Source organism: Pararge aegeria, chromosome 12, assembly GCF_905163445.1.
Source record: "Pararge aegeria chromosome 12, ilParAegt1.1, whole genome shotgun sequence".
Taxonomy (NCBI): Eukaryota; Metazoa; Arthropoda; class Insecta; order Lepidoptera; family Nymphalidae; genus Pararge; species Pararge aegeria.
In genome coordinates this window covers 12,301,097-12,322,999 of record NC_053191.1, presented here as the reverse complement: position 1 = coordinate 12,322,999, position 21,903 = coordinate 12,301,097, and the positions used below count along the sequence as shown (strand labels likewise).

General features: G+C 35.1%; 2 long non-coding RNA genes across 2 annotated transcripts; both read left to right on the top strand.

Annotated features, from left to right (window-relative positions):
• Positions 1–15,432: 15,432 nt before the first annotated feature.
• LOC120628301 lies at positions 15,433–17,781 on the top strand. The gene is made up of 2 exons (XR_005658956.1): positions 15,433–15,491; positions 17,588–17,781. It is a non-coding gene; the product is annotated as an uncharacterized LOC120628301 (long non-coding RNA).
• A 1,133-nt stretch (positions 17,782–18,914) lies between these two features.
• LOC120628406 lies at positions 18,915–21,099 on the top strand. Its single transcript, XR_005658959.1, has 2 exons — positions 18,915–19,304; positions 20,933–21,099. It is a non-coding gene; the product is annotated as an uncharacterized LOC120628406 (long non-coding RNA).
• Positions 21,100–21,903: the final 804 nt, after the last annotated feature.

Sequence of the window (21,903 nt, the reverse complement as noted above, 5' to 3'; positions counted from 1 at the left end):
TCAAAGGTCCACGTTGACAATGAGACACGTTTGAAACATGAGATGACACTCCAATTACAAAAATTAGATTAAATGATTTTTTTTTTTTTGTGTCTGCGTAGGTAAGTAATCTCAAATATAGAATAATAAAAAGTAAAACTTTGTTTAACGGCTTAAACACCAGGATACTTTCCGATCTTTAAGCCATCTGAGTCTCCCAAAAAGACTGAAGTGTATCTATAATGCACCCGTTTTTTATAAGACACATTGTCATAAAAATTCCCGGTAACATAATTATCATTTTAAATATTTCTTTAAAACTGTTCAATAAGTAATATTTAAAGATATCCATTACTTATTTATAAGAAGAAGATAAAATAAATATGTACATAGCGGAAAACCCAAAACAACATTCATACCCCATATACAAAGCAATTTCCAGGCCAGTATCGTCGCAGGGACGTCGTATGTCACCTTTAAATAAATAAAAAAATCATACATCACAATGGCGGATTCACCTCACGTCCGGATATGCCCGGGTATGATCTATACGGATATCCTTCAAATTCACCCAGTACATCCGTCATTCTTACCGCTTTATTTACCTAGGCACGCGTAAAAGGCAATACGCAGAGTTAACAATGCATAGAAGTGGAAATTTAAATTTCATATTTATATCATCGTTATTACAACCCATCACCTGCTAAATATCTCTGGTATTAACACATCTTTAAAATCATTATGAAGAACAATCAGACTTGCAGGTCTAAATTAAAAACGCACATAACTTCAAAAAATTAGTGGGATGTACCGGGGATCCTTTCCCCGAAAGTGAGACCGAGTCCCCAACTACAAGGCTATTGCCGCCTAAAGTGGAAATATATGATATTAAGAGGCTTAAAAAATTGTCTGTCACTTTGTTAATTTCAGCGCGCTAATGTCTCAATCTACAAGTTTGATACCAAAAATATTTTCTGAGTAAATAGGATCCGACATAGTTTATGTTTTATCCCAGGAAAGTGAATCCCGCGGATGAATTAAAATTTAAGGCCAGAAAATGTTGTCGTGAATGCAAATAGGTACCTAGGTACATCCGTTATTTATAAGATTTATGTAAGGCATGTGTAAAAAGGCTATACTTTATTAAGACAAATATCAAATAAAGTTATGAAATAGACGCGGCATGAAAATGAAGCCAGCCGAAAGTATTCGCTGGTGCAGCGAAGCTTTCGGCTAGCTTCTAATAACTTTCAATAACTGGAATATGGCTCGTAATCTTTAGTCGAAATACTATTTTCCATCGTGATATTTGTCAACTTAACAAACACACATATTTGTAACAGTTTATATGTAAACAGTAATACAGCACAATAACACTGTTTCCAGTCTAGACCTTTCTTCGTTCTACAGCAGGCAACCCAGAATCACGTAGAAGTCATTCCCTACCGCAAGAATACGACTGCTATATGCTTTATCGCCGGGATCCGGGGATTTTTACGGGCAAATCCGCGGGATATGCCGTAGCTAAACGGGCTAATGAGCTATATCACTACCTTTAATAACTTACGTGCACGGTCAAATGTATGTCAGAGAAACTTTTGTGTATGAATAATTGCTATAGGGAACTGCCGCCTTATTGAAAGAAATATTGTCGAAGCGCGAGTTTAACTTGCACTCCGAGGATTCTGTACAAAGCCGCAATATGTTCTGATAGCAGATGGATTAATGGACGGATTGAAACACGGACAAAGTGCAATATATGCCGAGTAAACTATGAGACTATATACACTATAAGTACACGCTTGGCTTGGTAAATGAAAGATAAACTTTTAAAAACATATTTTTAATTTATTTTTTTTTAATTCAAAAGTTACGTTTCACAGCAAAGATACCGAAATTTTCGCCAGTTGCAAGAATAAGAAATCACCCTGTAGGTATCTTTGGTCCGGATACTAAGATAGGTATCTTCTGTCTGTCAGACAAGTGTATCGCTTATTAAAACGCCCACCGAAACAATGTCATGAACATTTTCGGTGAATCAAATATAATTTTAATTACTTCTATTAAGTCAGTGCTTCGTGTCCCAAAAATTGGTATTGACGTCTGGTGACCCAAGCGCTGGTACTTTTATAGCTTAACGGCTAAGTCTAACAATTCAAAGGGGCAAGACCGCCAGCATTTTGGGTACCATGCCCATAAGTGATCAGTTAGATGGCTTATATTCTTTGTAAATATTCATTTTAGTTTGTAATTATTATTATGTGTATACTAATTGGAATTATATTTAACCTTACTAAAGATAAGAAAAATATTTTTTTTTTTTTTTAAGTAAATATAATGTAAATATAATATAAAGTAAATATAATACCAATTATTAGCACATACAAGTGCATTGAATAAAATATCTGGCACATATCAAGATCAAACTTATCTAAAGTTTTAATAGTAAACTACTTTAAAAAAATACTGTAACGATTTTCAATGCAATGCCACTTTTGGTACATTCGGTATTATGCAAAATGTAAAAACCTTCTTGCTATAACAGAAGATCTATTAAGAAAAATCGGCTACCGCTAAATTCCCATTGAATTATTCATAGAAAATAATTTTCCATTTCATTTAACCTAAGACCTGCGCTATCAAAATCGCCGCAAGTTGCGAGGGGCTGTAAAAATTTTACTGTCCCTATTTTCTGGCAATAAAGCGTGGTCAATCCCGGGGGTGTCCCAGTTTATGGGCCCAATAACGGGGACACACCAGTCCACAAATTGTCCGTATTGTTCTTAGTAGTTTCTTAGAGGTATTGTTAAGGTTTCATGTTGTATTCAAACAGCGGTGATATCCTGTAGAAGCGGTGATAGGCTGATGATAGTATTGGGTAATATAATAAGCCTTCTGAGATGACTGAGTTCAATGCCCGCACGCACATACTTCTATATTTCAGAGTAACGTGCTGTTTATCTAAGGTCTGCTTTAAGGGAAACTGAGAGTTCCCCACAATGCTCTGAAAGCCTTCAAATACCTTTTGTAAAAAAAAACTAAAAGTTTCATTTACCTTTTTGTCGGACCAATGCAGGACAACATGCGCCTGTATTTCGAATTTGCTCAATTTTAAATGCTTACAGAAACAACTGTGACATTTTTAGTAGTTCTTTGAACTCATTCAAAAAACATGTCAAACAGTTACTTGTATAGCTTAAATTAATTTATTTTCCGTTTTAATTTTATATTATCACTTTTATTTGTATAGTGTAATTTTATAATTTAGGAATTCAGTTTTAAATTTTGCTTTGTTATTTAATTAGCTTTTAGATATTTTAATTAAGCATACTGTAATCATTTCTAGAAGGTTTCAATCTCCTGTATTTCTCTTTTATTTATGTTATTATCATGATAACGTCATTAATTGTTACCAGTTTAATGATCCAATTAAAAAAAAAATGGCTTAACTATTTGAAATTCTCAGTGCCAGCAATTTAAGTTAGCAGTGCGAAGTTAGCAAATATATGGTATTAACCCCTGTGGCTCGAAGTGAAGACGCCCGTTAAGCTTTCAGTCTCAGCATCAATTATCATTTGCATGCCATAATCGTAAAAAGTCCACCAACCCGTGTAAGAGCAGCGTGGTGGGTCTAAGTTATAAGCCCCCTCTCTTTTAGGGTTCCGCACCCAAAGGGTAAAACGTCTAAAACGTCTGACTGTTTGTTTGTCCGTATCTCTGTCACCAGGCTGTATCTATAGAACCCTAACATTAAGACGGTTGAATTTCTTTACAGATGATGTATTTAAAATAAATATTTAAGAGGCCTACCATCCAACAGAGATTAATGTTTTACCGTTCCGATGTAGTTAACCCCGTTCGGATGAAGCGAGGATATTAATATTGTTCAAAAATTATTAATTTATCAATGAACTAGCTTTAACCCGCGGCTTCGCTCACGTTAAGTTCAATTTTTGATTTGGATAATTGCAAAGGTTTAAAAAATGTCTTGCTGCTAATAGAAAAATATGAACGTGAATTACTTAAAAATTACGTAAATCAGAAACGTTCATATAAATGTTACTCCCCTAGGTATCACCTTTGGAGTTGGAGTTGGAGAGAAACTTTATTTATTTTTAATCGAAACCCTAAAATCAAAATCATCATGAATGATTTTATGCAAACTTTCATCCCCCATTTAACCCTCTAAGGTTGGAATTTTCTAAAATCCTTAGCGGATGCCTGCGTTGTAATAACTATCTGTATGCAAATTTCAGCCTGATCCGTCAAGTGGTTAGAGCTGTGCCTTGATAGATTAGTCAGTCAGTCAGTCACCTTTGCCTTTTATAAATATAGATTATTGAAACAAATTGATAAAAAAAAATTACACGGATAAAAAACAATAATTATAATTATTACAGTAAAAAAGAAAATAGGTGTTGTATACTTAAATAAAAAAGGTGAGATCTTTCTTCAATGACAGTTGGAAGATTGGGTTGGAACAGTAAGTGCCTTAGAAATCAATAAGTTTGCCGCGGAATCAGAGGGAAGTGGCTTTTATGGGAGCACGTATATGCGCTATACTAAGGTATTACGGCTAGGTTTACTTAGTGATTTTATATCTCTATCAATGCGGGCCTTCCGGCGAGAAGCTTTTATTTTATGTTTTACACACGAGTAAATAGAAACGCGCGTTTAAACAACAGCTTCATTTTTTGACAATAAATTAGAATCAACCAATAATTACTTTTAAAATGGCACAACGACATATATACTACGACAATACACACACCGCCATCTAGTCCCAAAGTAAGCGTAGCTTGTGTGATGGGTACTAAGATAACTGATGAATATTTTTATGAATAATATACTTATAATATACATATAAACACCCAGACACTGAACAAAATTCATATTCTTCACACAAACATTTTCCAGTTGTGGGAATCGAACCCACGGCCTTGGACACAGAAAGCAGGGTCGCTGCCCGCTGCGCCAATCGGCCGTCATAAATAAGCGTTGATATTGGTTAGGATTTCTGCATCACTTTCGGGAGCCGAGTTATAATCCTAGCAAGCACTTCTAACCTTTTTGTGCGTTGTGTGTGCTATGTGTGTGCGTTTTAAGCAATTTAAAACAATGAATCGTGCAAAATAAAAAGAAAAAAAAAAATTTAAAAATTTAATTTAATTTTTGTACTAGGAAAGTTATGCACAGGCGCCCCTGGTGGAATAAAATGTACATAATATCTATAGATATAGATATATCACCATCCATGTTTATTTTACATGAATATATATAGATATACAGTCTTGCAGTTTTCGTTTTATATAAATTGCAATATAACTACACTGAATTAATTAATCATTCGCATTCAGTGAACTACAAGCGTCGATTAAAATATAAAAAAAAAAATGTAACTCAAATAATGGATGTTTTCACAAGTTAGAGTGTTTTCGAGTTTCACACATGACGGACAGGAAAATTTTTTGACCTAATTTGGTGTTTTTTTCCAATTCTATTGCAGTAAATCAATTTTTTTAAAGTATGGAATTAATCTCCATTAAATTATCTCGACAATAGTATGCAAAATATCTTGATTCCGTGAACTAACAAGGCTATAATAATAATAATAGCCGCCGAAATGAGGCGAAAAAAATTTTTCGATCGTAAAGCACTCTGATGCTTCGCATCATGCGTCGTGCAATAAATGATTATTGTTGTGAATACCTTAAAATTTATAGTATGCTAAGTAATGATAGCTACATTTACTACCGAATAAATCGTTTAATGATTCGGCTAAAAAAAAAAATGTACCAAGTAAAGTCATTTATAATGTTACGGCTAGAAATTGAAATGTGGTTACCTATAAACTATATATAAATTTAAAATTTATATGAAAATTTCGGAATTGGCAGGATTTGAACCCGCATCTATCCGGTAATCGCGGCCTGAGTGCTTTATCAATTGAGTCACAGTTATCATACCACCGATGCCAAAATTATTTCCTTTTCAGTCTTACAGCAACTGTTTGCGTCAACTTTGAGTCATTTTATGGGCAACATTTATGAAGATTTTTATTCAAGGGTTTTTCCTATACTTGGAGGAAATAAAAGAGGTATATTTATTTAAAAAACGTGTGTGTATTTATGTACACACGTTAGAAGTTTTACTTCTTTGGTGTGACTAGATAAGAATCTTTTCAAAAATTTTATAGGTACCTTACTTCTTTATGCCGTTTATAGAAAAAGCTACACTAACAATGTAAAAAAAATATTTAATTTAAAAGTTTTATTAAAATGCATTATCTTGTTAAATAAAGTTTATTCAAGTAGGTATAACAAAAAAAAAATCTTCATAATAAATTTGGAATACTAATAGACTCAGTATCGGACAACCAAGTTTCACTCAAGATTAAATTTTCAGATTTTTGTACAATTTAATCAATGTCCGGTGATTTACACCGGAATGGGCCCGCAGACTTTGACAATTGAAAGTGTACACTGTCAAACCTTCCGGGTGTCGGTATTTTGTGACAATGTGCGCGCGCATCGTAAAAAAATACTCTCATAATTTTACCCTTACGCGCCAAAAGAAGTATAACTTCAAAAATCCATTCAGGATACATCTAAATTTAAGCAACTGCTGCTGCTATATCTAGTTATATCCGTTTAAAACATGGTGTGATAACATAGAATCAACAAAAAAAAAATACGTTATATGTTTGTATGAAAATCAACTGCTTGTGTGAAGAGCATCTTCAGTTTACAACACTGTCAATCCGCGTGCCGTCGGTTTGTAGCCGTTTTATCGTCCTCACCTCGCTTGATGTGCCGATGCACTACCCTCAATTATACTTCGAAGCTGCCTCGAACAAAAAGCTTTGCCTTCCTGCTTAGCGAATATATCATTTAGCGGAAGGTAAAATAATATACCTTTATATACAACTACAAATTAACTTGCTTTATGCCAAGAACGAGCAACTTGTACTCATCGTAACTATGAGCCCTTTAAATGGTACCTACGGGTCCCCTCTCAGAATGGGAAAGGTGTAGGTATAGTCCACAAATTCAAATTCAAATTCAAAATTAATTTATTTCAAGTAGGCCTAATATAAGCACTTTTGAAACGTCAAGTCTGTCTGTTTGTAGTGATTCTACAACCGGTTCGGAGGGCAGATTCTACCGAGAAGAAGCCGGCAAGTAATTCAGCAGTTGCTCTTTTCCAACATCAACAATTTACATTTTGCATTTTAACATTTATTTTTCTATCTTGTGAGAGCTGAAAGCGGAGCCGGATGCTTCCAAGCAACCTTGTCATTAAAAAAATCATCAATTGTATAGTAACCTCGCTGTAATAAATGTGTTTTTACAAATTCTTTAAACTTGTGCATTGGCAGGTCCAAAATCACCTTAGGAATCATATTATAAAAGGGTATACTCACACAAATGATCCCTGTACCTTACGCAGACGATATGCAGATGACACTAATTTATGTCCATTTCTTGTAAGTCGACTGTTTATGTGCACTTTTTGTTTATAAAGACTAATATGTTGTCTTACAAATACTATATTATTATAAATATATTGTGAAGCTACAGTAAGTATGCCTATTTCTTCAAACTTCTCACAGCATGGTCAAACGCCTTTGAGAACATTATGAAGAACTGTCAGGCATGCGAGTTACTTCATAACATTTTCCTTTACTGTTAAAGCAAGTGATATTAAAATGCTTGGCTCCGATAAGATAGAGATGCGTGCCAGGGATCAGATTTTGTCTCCCCGAAAGGGAGACAAAGTTTTAAGTTTACTGTATGTTTTTTAAATGAGGTATTGCTACATTATTGTTAACTATGTTAGTGGCTGATGCGTTGGAGGTATACCATGTAAAGGCATGGTCAGTGAGCAATTATGTGAAGGTGAATGTTTTTTTATAATAAATAAATATACTACTTATGACAATACATCACCGTCTTGCCTCAAAGTAAGCGTAGCTTGTGTTACGGGTACTAAGATGACTGATGAATATTTTATTATATAATATACATAGATACTTATAATATACATATAAACACTCAGACACTGAAAAAAGTTCATGTTTATCACAAAAAAAAATCCAGTTGTGGGAATCGAACCCACGGCACAGGACTCAGAAATCACGCTGCTCACTGCGCCAATCGACCTTCTAGAATGTGGGTTTAGTACGAAAATATCTTCAAGACAAAGTAACAGCATTTAGGTCCGCATGCCCTTTACGGAACTGCCGTACCTGGCTTGCCATAAATTGTGGATCGCACTTCGAGCCTTGTGCTTGACAAAGCTTATTGGTAATGATACACAATCCGGCGTCTTGCCGAGTGTCATCATACTGCCTTGGTAACTGACAGTTCCAGAGATGACCCCTTAAATACAAATACTTAAACAAACATACTTTACATCATTAAATAATGAGAAGAATAAGCACCAGGGGTTCAAAAAACAATAAGACCTACTTATTTCCTTTATATCCTGTATCTCTTTTTTATAAATTTAAAATGCATATAAAAACTTTCGGAACCTGCAACATTTGAACCTGCAACTTTCGGGCAATCGCGGCCTGAACGCTTTCACCAATTAAGCTACGGCTCTCCTACCGTCGATGCCGAAATTAGTATATGCCTTTCACATCAGTCTTATAGCGACTGTAGCGTCATCTAGTAGGAAACGTAGTTTCGATCTACTTTTTCAAAGATCCATATTACAATGAGACACGTTTGAAACAAGAGATGACACATTGCTTTTTTTATTTTTTTATAATTTTTATTAGTGTTTTTACCTGTATCTCTTGTTTCATTATAGATACTATTAATTTTTCATCGCACATTATGGAATATTGGTCACATGTGCCTGTAAAAAACTAATAAAAATAAGTTGAATAATTAAGTCACGAATTGAGCTTATTTCTTTAAACATTAATTAAGCAATCAATAAGTTAATCCGAACTCGCAGAACTTTTAAATCGCCTTCCGAATAATTTCTTTTACCCCTTTCCGAATTCCAAGTCCCTCTTGATACAAATTGGGTGTTAAATTGCTTCGGTACGTGACGTTTTAATACAAGCTGCTTAGTATTCTATGAAATTACCAATTTTTAGGACGCTTTTTATACAGAAGGGTGATCAGACTCAAAAGTAATTTGCTCATTTGAATCCGTCAGAAATATAATGTTATTCTTTTAGAATGATATGACCGAACCTTAAGTTGGACGTACCATATTAATGAGATCAGCAGAAAGACATTTGCAGCTCTAGGCTCTTTGCGTCGTCTTCGGTATTTACTTCCTATACCTACCAAAATTATGCTCGCAGAGACTCTACTCCTTCCCATTCTTGACTACGCTGACGCAAGCTATGTTAACTTAACTGAAGATAAGTTGAATAAACTTGAGAGACTCCAGAATTCTAGCATTCGTTTCATATTTGGGTTTCGCAAATATGATCATATTTCGCAATTTCGGTCTCGTCTCAATTGTTTCTATTCGGTACTGTGTTTTATTTCATCCTTCTACTCCTCTTTACCTGAAAGAGAGGTTTCAATTTGTAGGACTCCCAGACGAACTTCGTTCTACGAGGAAGTTAATCTTGAAGGTGCCTGGTCACAAATCCTCCTTGTTCAACGGATCATTTACGGTTCAGGCTATTAGAATATGGAACGCCTTGCCGTTAGATATCCGTGAGGCACAATCGATTGGCACCTTCAAGAAACTAGTGAAGGATCATTATTTGTCTCTTTCAGCCGAACATCGCTGAAGCGGATCATTTTAGGTGTGTAATTTTAATTATTTATGTGTTTCATATAAATTGAGGATGTTATATGTTATATATTTATATAGGTATTTATGTTATATATTTTATTTGTATTTATATATACATTATAGTTATATTCATATGTATATATATATTTTATTTATATATTTGTATAATTTTAAATCTTATTTATTGCACCACCTACCTCTTTTGTATGTTTTTCCCTTTTACGCGATTGGTTGCCTGGAAGAAATCGCTCAAAATATACTCTCTTGATATGTATTATATCTTTGTAACTACTTTTTTTTTCTTTGGTGTACAATAAAAGTGTATTCATTCATTCATGATATGTAAAGGGTTTATCGTTTGAGATTGTAAGAATAGGGGTAAATCTTTTTTATTATTTGTCTAATCTGCGATCATTTCCAGGAACCATTAACAAAGAAAGTCATAGAAGGTATAGGTTGACCGTTAAAAGAAGTTGGAACCTATTTAATTTTTTTTCTAGCTTACTTTTGCTTTTTCGGGGATAGCTCTTCAGAAGGACTGAGTTCAATCCCTCTGACTTATCCCTCGGAGCTAAATGCGTTTTTGCGTCTTGCAAAACATAACATCGTGAGGAACCTGCATGTCTGAGATTTCCATGCCTGAGTTAAGTCCACCAATACAGACTTGGACACATTACGTCACATTCTGAGAGTAGACCCTGTAGTGAACCGGTAATAAGTTGCTAAAGTCGATTATGTGATCGTCAAGTTAAAAAATGCTCATGCTGAATCTTATGTAGCAAGCTAAATACCGAATTTCATCAGAAAACTTTTAGCCGTTTTATCAAGAGGTCGTAATAGGATTGCGAAAAAACCTATCCTATGAATTTTTCGATATAAAAGTAGCCAACATTAGTCTCCGGCCAATGAACTATCACTATGGTAAAAAAAACATTTAAATATCGGTATTTCTTCGTGAAAGAAGGACCAACAAACGTTCACGCTTTTATTATATTAGCTCAATATAAAGAAGAGTACTGCACTTAGAGACCTTTGATCTCGTGGTAAATGTCTTGACAACGTCACGATACGCTATTGAGGCCAGTCAGGGATCCTTTCTCATTTTCCACTATTGCTCTGTCTAAACAGCTTCGTCTGACTTGTGTACCTATTTCTAGCATAGGCAGGGATAGGAGATATTTTTTCCAAGGTAGTACAAAATGTTTATCTTTTCTCACAGTTCCCCGTGTGCCCTTGCTCGGAGAGTGGCGCACGAGTGGAAATAATATCTTAATAATATACGGGTATTAAACAGGAGTAAACTTCTTCTTTTCAATGCTGCCATATTTTAGTAAGTTCTCTTGTCAGTTTGATATAATCGGGGGATATAATTTGTCGTCTGCCTAAGCCTGCCTTCCATATACACTGTGATATTACCTAGTTAAGGATTTTGTATTCTGTTAAATGGGATGTACGTAATAGTACAAAGTCATCCGAAGTCCATTGAGTACGAATTATTGAAGACAATAGCCATCGGCGATGCGAGGACGTCGGGATAAAGTTTGCAACTTGGACATCGTCTTTGACCAGCGGATGTGCGATGTACTAACTTTACTCGCACGAGTTTGTTATCAAGTGATATGACGTGTAAACTTGCGAGGTTGTTTTACATAAGTAGGTATGTATTAATAAACTGTCTCTATTGTCTATTGGTTAACATGTTTAACTGCAGATCATGGTAATGTATTGAGTTTTTCCCTCACGTAATGAAACTCTGTATTAGAAAATTGGTAATGTCAACCGCCATACCTCAGAGCGGACAAAAGCGGTAATAGCCTAGAGGGTAAGATTCTAACTGTGTAGAAAATGATTATGAGGGAACCTGCATGCTGAGAGTTCTCCATAAGATTCTCAAAGTTCCGCACATAATCAGTGTCGTGGACTACGACCTTAATCCTTCTCATTCTGCTAGGAGCCCCGTGCTTTGTGGGCTGGCAATAGAATGATGATGATGATAATACCGCAGAGAGCACCGTCCGGCTCAACCACTGCACTGATCTTGATAAAATTTGGCGCAGAAGTAGCTTGCACCCTGGAGCCGGGCTTAGGAAATTTGTATCCTGGGAAAGCATCAGGTAGGGATTAATAAAATTAACCTTTCGTATCCTTGCACGGCTCTTAGCAACTAAATCGATTTGGGGCAATTTATTTGCATAGCTTGAGTCCTGGACATGAAATACTTTTTTAACCGGGAAAACCAATCATGTCCGCGAGATACGGGACACCAGCAAGTAATTTTTATTATAATATTTATGTTAGGATAGCGCCTGCGTGAAATATTAGATCAATATTAATTTTTGCCTTCTATGCTACTAACAAAAGATATTTTTAAAAGTTCGACATCAAATAAAAGTACGTTACTGCAAAGAAACCTTCCAAACTGCGGCCGACATTTTTTGTAAATAAGTATTTATTTTTTAGAAAAACAATTTCCAAAAAAAAATTTGACATAACTCGCCATTGTAGAACATTTATTTCGCTTGGCGCAACACCGCGAGAAGTTCGCTGAGCTGATGGCCTACCTCTCGCAGTGAACGGCCATGAAAAGGAGAAGAAGAAAAAAACGTAGCTACATCCTGAAGATAAACATAAGATAATATTATTATGGAAAAGCTGATTTAAAAAAAGACAACATAATATGTTACTTACGCAATGCTTGACCGCTTAACTTATCTGAGTGACAGCTTGACTTCGAGATTCTGACTGGAGATAGCCATTGGATTTTATCTGGGGGAGATGCAACAGCCAGTTTATACTATCTATAATTCTATAAACTTTTTTTTTCTTTTGTATCGAATAAGCTCCGAGAGTAATGGACCGACTATTATTTATATATTACCAATAGAGGGCTAAATTATCAGGAAGATTTTGCAGACATGTAGGTAAAATGATTGTTCTTGTTATGCACTTTAAATTTCGCATGCTTAATAGTAGAATATGAAGGAATGTTAATATAATAAGACCTAAGAGATCATTTCCTTTTCAGTATCGTAGGCTTTACTTTATCACAATCCTAACTTATATTATAAATGGGAATGTGTGTTTGTTTGTCCTTCTTTCGCGCACTAACTACGCAAACAAGCAACTTGATTTTTAGCATAGTTAGTTGAAAGGACTGAGAGGCTACTTTTACCGAGGGAAACATAAAGTTTCCTCGGCATTTGTAAAAAAAACCGCAATAAACGCGCGAGGGCTACAGCTAGTTCTCTATAAAATTTAAGAACCTTAAGTAGCAATGAAATGTATCCCAAAGTAGCAAAATTACGCCCATAAAATTAATTTATTGGCATGCGCTGTAAAAGCTATTGAAAATATATAAAAATAAAGTACGTACTTATGTAAAGCATACACCTTCCAAATTACACGCGCGAATGTTGAGAATGTTGATAATGTTAATATGAGTTGATAATGTTGTTGAGAATGTCGATATATTAATAATATAATGGTCATTTTGGACCTACCATTGCATACGCTTAAACAATGTGTTAAAACCCATTCATTACAGCGGGATTGTTACCGTATAATTAATTATGTGTTGTGAAAAGAACCATATTTATTTTCCTATACAAACTAATTCAACAGATTCGAAGCGATTACTTATGACAACCCTATTGAACATAAAAGACCGACACGTGCATAGCACCTACGCTACGCGCCGCATACCTAATAAAGTGACAGGAGTCACTTGATTGCTTAGTTACTTTTGCATGGGATGTTAGGGCTGTACCTACCAGATTTTTTTCAGTAAAAACCATGGCAATGGTTCATTCAAAAACTATTAGCGTTTCGGTTTCCCAGACAAGTCTAAGACACACTTTAAATAAATGTACCTATAAAGCCACTTAAGTTTTATTTCGGTTTTCATTTACACGTTGTATAGAAAACGATGTTAACATGAATTCTTTATAATATGACGTGACGCAATAACCACGTTATCAACAAGCACAAACTTACGCAAGTTGTAAAGTTAGCCCACCGAACCGTGCGTCCGCCGGTCCAAGATTATGTCCAACTTGCAAACTTCCAGTCTTTGAAAATTTATATTCTATTGTCCACTAGGAACATGGGCGTGTTATGTCCGACACTTGTATACCAAATACGTATATCTTTGGCGCGATTGTGTGACGTTGTTTATAGATGGTTAATAAACATCTGGTGGCAGACTTCGGCTGTGGCTAGTTACCACCCTACCGGCAAAGACCTGCCGCCAAGCGATTTAGCATTCCGGTACGATGTCGTGTACAAACCATAGAGGAATGGGTTTAATAATAATAATAACTTAATATTCTTTTGACGACAATACACACATCGTCATCTAGCCCAAAAGTAAGCCTTGCTTGTGTTATGAGTACTAAAATAACTGATGAATATTTTTATGTATAATACTTACATAAATACTTATAAAATACAGATGACACTGAAGAAAATAAATGTTCGTCACACAAATATTATCCAGTTGTGGGAATCGAACCCTTGGACTCAGAAAGCAGGGTCGCTGCCCACTGCGCCAGTCTGCCGTCTATTAGTATTAATACTTGTGTTAGAAGTAAGCCTTCAATATCAATTACGATCGGTTGAGATTGCAGACAAGGGCTAACTTGTAGTGGAATAAAATAAAAAGTAAAATAATAACAGGTTATAATTTCTAGGAACCTAGAACTTACTAATTAAATCCATCTATATATATAAAAGAGAAAGTGTGTGGGTATGTTCCGTATAGGCTCCGAAACGGCTGGACCGATTTCAATGAAACTTTCAGGGAATCTCCAGATTGATCTGGCGAGTAATCCTGTAAAGTTTGGCGACGATTGGAGCACTCCTATTTTTGAACTGTCAAACTGTCAAATCCAGCTTTTGTTTACTATGATGATATTCTATTGTTGGGTGTACATGGGTGTAGATAATTATCTTCACCCGCTCGAGAAGAGAATAGAAGATAATGAATACGGAGAGAAATAAATGATTTTATATATTATGAGACTTAAATTAATTTAAATAACTTAACTTAAATAATTAAATTAAATTTATTGATGTAAGTTTATTGTTTAAATAAAATAAAGCAAAATCTAGCCCGGCGAAGCGGGCTGGGTACGCTAGTACATCATAATCACGATTCTCAACCTATTGACGTCTTACTAACCAAGCCTATTCTATTGAATAAGCGAGGGTTTGGAAGATAGACTCACTACGCTGCTCCAATACGGGTTTGTGGGCTTAGAAGTACCTAAGGCTGGTATGTATTGAGTTTTTTAACAGATAAATTCAAACAATATTTGGCCGGACCCGGAAATCGTTTCAGGGATCTGGTCATTCGTAGTTGAACACGCTTACCAAAAATCTAACGAGGCAGTGACATTATATTATGTTTTATTTTACAGCGTTATGTTATTTATAATTGCACCTATCAGCAGTTAGTCAGCAAAGGGTATTCCCAGAATATATATATACCTATCGCGATGTATTTATACAAACAACATTTTTGCAATCAACAGTATACTAAAGCTGTCGTGCTAACGCGAACGTACCGGTTGTTACACAAAAACATTTTGCATTAAAATAATGTGATATTGAATTTATTTGTGATTGGATGTAATAAACATTTATAATATAAATAAAGAATAGTTACCAACATAAATACAATTGAATTAAACCATATGAAATGGAGCCACTTAAAAGAAGTTTATTGAGATCATCACCAATGAGTAAGTTAACGTTTGAATTTTTCACATAATTAAATAAATTGTATAGAAACAGGACTTAGTTTGCAATCGTCGCACTAACAATAGCTAAGAAAATTACTAAAATAAACATAAGATGTTATGTCTATTTAATTAATTTATATTTGTGTATTATTGGGTGTTATGTTTAATTCAATAAACATAACATGTTATGTCTATTTGTTTGCAAGTATAAATTTATTAGTACTAGTAAACATTACTATGGGCCTCATAAGAGTTACTCAACAAGGGATGGAAAGAGCTATGTTAGGAGTGGGTATCAAACAAGACAACAAGAAATCAGGAGATTCGTAGAAGAACTGTTACCGACATAGTTCAAAGAGTTGCGAAGCTGAAGTGGCAATGGGCGGGGCACATAGCTCGGAGAATCGATTGACGTCGGGGTCCCAAGGTTTAGCAACGTTTAGGAATAGCAACCCTCACTGGTAAACGCAGTGATGGTCGACCAGCTGTACAGAAGACATCAAACGAGTTGCGGGGAGCCTCAAACGAGATCGTGGAGTTTGGAACGCGCTACAAAAGACATGTGTCCAGCTGTGGACGTCAATCGGATGAAATGGTGTTGATGATGATGAATTTATTAGTACTGGCTGGACCCAGGAACCGCCTCCATGACAACGAACAGTTAAGTCTGTCTATGTATAAATTTATCAGCTTTAATTTTTTGCTGTACCTACACTAAACTTATGCCATGTGATGACGACAGATCAGAATACAATTGTCATATTTTTTTTCTCTACTGCGGGTGTCGGGGCGACTATGACAATATAACGGAGAAATCAACGGGGCAACGTTTAGCGCTGTGAATTTAAGCAGGCGGCCCCGGGATCGATTCCCGGTGGGGCTATTTGGGAATTCATAATTTCTGAATTTTCTCTGGTCTGGTCTGGTGGCACTAAGCGATTAAGTGTTCCGGTGGGATGTCGCTTAGAAACCTATTAGGGGTGTGACTACCATACTCCCTCACAAGTCACAGGTTAGCCCACTACCATCTTACACTGCATCATCACTTACCACCAGGTGAGATTACAGTCAAGGGATAATAACCAAACCGGCTGCCAAACGTGGTGATTCAAAGTCAAAGTCGAAGTCAAATATTTCTTTATTCAAATAGGCACATAGATGGCACTTTTGATGCGTACATTACATGTAAAATATGACATAGGAGTGAGTTGATGGCGAAGTTGAAGCATTGGAAAGTGAGTAACAATAAATATGGTTTCTATTTATTGTTTACATATCAAAATAAAATAGCGTTCGTACCCATACTTACAAAAAAATAAAGACATATTTTGACTAATCACGATTGCAATATTATCATTAGCATATTCGCCATTATTGTTTAAACTATTCTTGGTTAAGCGGCTTTGTACACACCAATCGATTATGTTGCTTTCCTTTTGTTTTATTGTCCAATATACGTAAAGTGTGGAATGATAAAGGATATTGTGATCTTAATAATTTTCGTAAAGTAACATGATATGTTGGAAAAATACTATCATCATCAGTGTGCTTAGAAAATGCTGCCGAATGGTGTGTCATAATTTTGTGACGTAAATCAGGGTATGTACTTTTATTCAATTAGCAGTAGATAGACGATAGTATCAAATCAATCAAAAATATAACTTTCGTAAAGTAATTTAATTATAAACCGACATACCTATCTAAAATCTAAATTTTACTTTATGTTTGTGCTGAACACCTTGTGCATACCCTGGGTCCAAGGGCTATGCACGCCACTGCGAAGTGGTTATACCGCCACTTGTCAGTCGCCAGAGCCTCGTCGGTCAGACAGCAGGGTGGACCGCGGGCAGGTGAGGTTGGCAATATGGGAGCCTGACTGGTACTGGCCTCCCTCTTAAACCCCTTACGATTATGATGACCTAACAATATAAGCTGCAGGTTTACAGTACCTACGTGCCCAGTCTTTGAAGTAATTGACGTCCGCCTTTCGACATAATGCGGTGGCCGATTTCAAAGCCCACAGACTATTCGAGCGAACGATGATAGTTCGATTGAAATATAATTATTTAAATAGAAAAATGCTATTTTTATTCCAGTGGGTCCTTCATCAGAAGCGAAAGTTTATCATCCAGCCACAAACCTTCAGCCATCATTGCCACCAATTTCTGAACCAGTACCGGTAGAGCCGTTGGAAACTCCGAAAATAGCTGGAATGTTTGTTGCGAAACGAGTTCAACGGAAAACCATCCAAGACTTAAAAGAAATAAAGACGAGAATTGCGTGAAAACAGTTTTAAACTTTATTCATTTCCCTTTGCTTATTTTACCTGTTTACCTTTTTTTAAATTAAACAATTTACAAAATATCCTTGAAATCTCCGAAGATTGTCACCCATCCGTTTGCTGGCTTGGTTCAACGTGGCTTTCCCAGCGCAACCGGCTGTTATTTTGTGCTGCAACTGGTCCAATAAGTATCTCAGTAATGAGCAGTAATTCGTTTGTTTGTTTCTTTGAAATCTTTATTGCACACACACATTTTATACAAAGTAAACACATACAGAAAAAACTTCGAATAGAACTTAGAACTTAGAATATACATATAAACACCGAGACACTGAAAAACATTCATGCTCATCACACAAACAATTTCCAGTAGTGGGAATCGACCCCACGACCTTGGACTCTGAAAGCAGGGTCGCTGCAAACTGCGCCAATCGGCCGTCACATTATACATAATATATATAAGTATATACATATTTATGCAGTATACTACATACTATAATATAACATAGATAAGAAATGGTTTTCCAAACGCTTCTTGAAAATATTTAGAGATTGAGCCTGACGTATGTCAGCAGGCAGGGAATTCCAGAGTCTGACACAATTAACCGTAAAAGAGTTACTATAGTATTCTCGATAGGGAATAAAAACACTAGGTAGGATGAAACTGTTATTGTTGGTCCCCGGCACGGATTTGCAATGCTTACGTGACTGTATGTCTCAAATGGTAAGTGTTATAGTATACAATATATTATTCGCGCAAACCTTGTCAGTTCTTGAAATCTTGTATTAAAAACACTTGCGCTATCGTTGCTATCTATACTTAATGTCATAAAGCTGAACAATTTGTTTGTATGTCAGTAGACTCGGAACTATCAGTGCTCTGTACTCGCGTAAGTAGTTACTCTTCTTTGCCGTAACAAGATAAAAATCGTTTCAATAATTCTATCATTCCTTATTCTACGTTTGTACAAAAAACGACACGAACAATAGAAAAAAAGTAATGCTTGAATTATTGAAAGTAAACTTCATGGTGTCGGTTTTTTGTGACGGTGTGCGCGCGCATCTTAATAATTTACTCTAACCATTTTTCCCTAACGCGCCAAAACAAGTATAACTTCAAAAATCTCCGCTAACCGATTAATTGAGAAAGTTTGTAGACTGTATCGTGGCAGCACGCTGACTCGTTTACATATTGTTTTATGTAAAGGTGGACTTATCGAAATGTTTTAATGTGTTTGAATTTAATGAAAACAGGTAATACTATATGTATAATATGATACAGTACTCGAAGAACGGCTCAACACTTATCACTGCTTTCAAGAACCATATATAGGCAGTCATTTGTTATCCACGTCATACATTAGAAAGCATACAGTACATTGACGATCGAATTTTCGTCTAGATTAATAGCTTATATTATACCTACACGTTTGTCATTAAAACAGTGAGCAGTTACTTGCATTAGTTAAGTATTAAAAAAAATTGCAAGATGGACGAATTGTGGAAAGCTATAAGGGAATCGCTAAGAAATCGTAAGTTCATACAATCTAGTTGCAGTTTTTTTTAGAAGTAATGTTTTTTTTCATATTGTTATAAACATTGGGTTAAGAACTCATAAATAAAATACAGTGCACATATTTAAGTTATTTATTTACTTTGTACTTCGAGATTTATTTTAGTTACCTACTAGGTAAACATTTTTCATACTAATACTTTGCTTTCGCTTTATTTAAAGCAGGTACTTATAACTTATCATAGTACCTGCCGACTTAATAGGTTTGAATAGTTTTATAAAGTTTAATTGTCATGCCTAAACTATAACCGATCATTATTTTGTCACAATGGTGCTTAGAACGGCTTCTAGCAACTAGTGGTAATGTAAATGTGTGAATACTTATTTCCAATCTCGTCAGCAACTTGTGGTTTGTAAGAAAGTACGTTTCAATGACTCGCAATTAAAGTGGTTGTTCGTTTTACTTTCCTTTATTAACAATTACTTCTTCTCATAATTAGGTGTAAGAGAACAGAATGACCTTTTAAACTTCTACCAACTGTACTTTTAGTTTTAACCATGATTGTTTTTCCACCATCACCGGTTAATTCCCCCTTTTTTCCCACTGACATTGACATTTCGCCTACCAAGACCTACAATTTTCGTTCAGGAATCGGGAATCCTAACTGATTCTTAGTGCTGTTTATTACAATTTGTTTGTTTGGATGTTTTATTTATTTATATTTATTCCAAATGTTAGTCCATATTATATTAGTTCACACGATAAATTTAACGCACCAGGCGACGATTTTCCACTTACTATCATACTACTATGGGCCATCATGGTACGTACGTCAATCATTACTAATCGTAGGCATAAATGCGAAAGTGTGTTTATCTTTGAAGTGAAACTTCTTTCAGCGCGGTAGGCATATTTTTAGAGGAGATAAAATCTTTGGACTTGCAACACCGTTACGAGACGCAGCTATTTGATTTTTTTGAATAGAGAATTTGATTTTATTATTTCCAATCAACGTCAATATTAGCACAACGAGGTAAAAAGTACAATTGATGCGTTATTCGCAAGATATTTAATAATTTCAAATCAAAATTGTTTATTTTCTATTTTATTTGCCATGCATCTTTAGTTTCTATTATAGTTTGTAATCATTTTAATTATGTTGATACAAGAGTTGTCGAAATTGTTAACGATGATACATAAGAGAATATTAAATGTATTTTAAAGTTTCTTATTTATTTATTTTTATCTGGTAACTATGACCCACATGACACACTATTACATGAAAGAATAATTAAAAACTAAACTAAATAAAAAAAACTTTCACGAAATATTAATATGCAATATACAAAAATTACAAAATAGAATTTCTACGTCTAGGCAACTTTAAAATGGCAACGTCTTATAATTTATAAAACACAATAAATAAATAAAGTGCAATTCATAACCCAATAACTCTAGTAGGTACCCATCTAATAACTGTCCAACCCGTCAAATTAAGTTTTGTTTGTTTATCCTTCTTTCTTGCCCATTCAACCAATCAACTCGATTTTTGGCACATAATTAGTTTAAAAGGAAGCAGAGTAACAAAAGCCAGAAAAAGCAACGGTAACTTTGAAATTCGTGTTCAATCGTAATTCTTATTCCAGCTGATTTAACCACCTGCAATTTAGGTACTGCAAGGGTATATGATCCAGCAACGAACTTACTACCGGAAACGTCACACTCCAATGTGGTAGCAGTAAGCACAACTGAAACGGAGTCCCAAAAAAAAAAGACACCGGCGGAAGATCAAAATGAGGCGGCGAATCCGGTCAAACGGAAAACCGACACCGAAAAGATATAGAAACCAGATAAGAACCAGATAGGAATTACATAGTTAATCCAGGCTTTCTTTTGCGCTTGCGCTTAAAATAAAATAGTTTTTAAAACAACTTACAAAAAAGGAGGAGGTTCCCAATTCCGTTGTATTTTTTTAATACTCGTATATGTTAGCTTAGAACTCTGACATGTCTCTCTGTCTTAAACCGATTGAAAAAAAATATTTTTTCGTTTCAGACATTATACATGCCATGTGGTCTTTTTTTTTATTGCAAGAATGTTTGTAAAAGTCAAGATGTTGGTAAACAATACAGTCAGTTTAGTCCCATTTTCATCAGGTATTAAGTAAAATGAAAAAAAATTCAGTCGCTTTCCTTGCTACTATTTAAAAAGGAATACGAAGTAATATATGATCTATAAGTACATAATAACTTTCTACATATTACTTGGCACCGACTTCAAAATGTAGTAGAAAGTATTTATTTCTTGCTTTTTAGTTTTAACAGAGCAAAGTCGGTTATTTTTGTCAATAATATCTGTTTAGCTATAAGGGCGCCAATTCTACCAACTTATTCTTTTCGGACGAAGTTAAATGAAAATGATCTAACCCAACAGACTGTGACGTATTTAAAGATTCGGCGCCCTGATCCAGTAAAAATGGCCGCCCTATAAACTAAAGAAAAAAAAAATGTCCAACAGTTAGTTGATTCGAATGATAATAACGGAGCCTGTGTAGGCTTTACTGAAAGAAACTTATTCATTTATTCAATGATTTAATGATTAGATTAGATTAGATAAT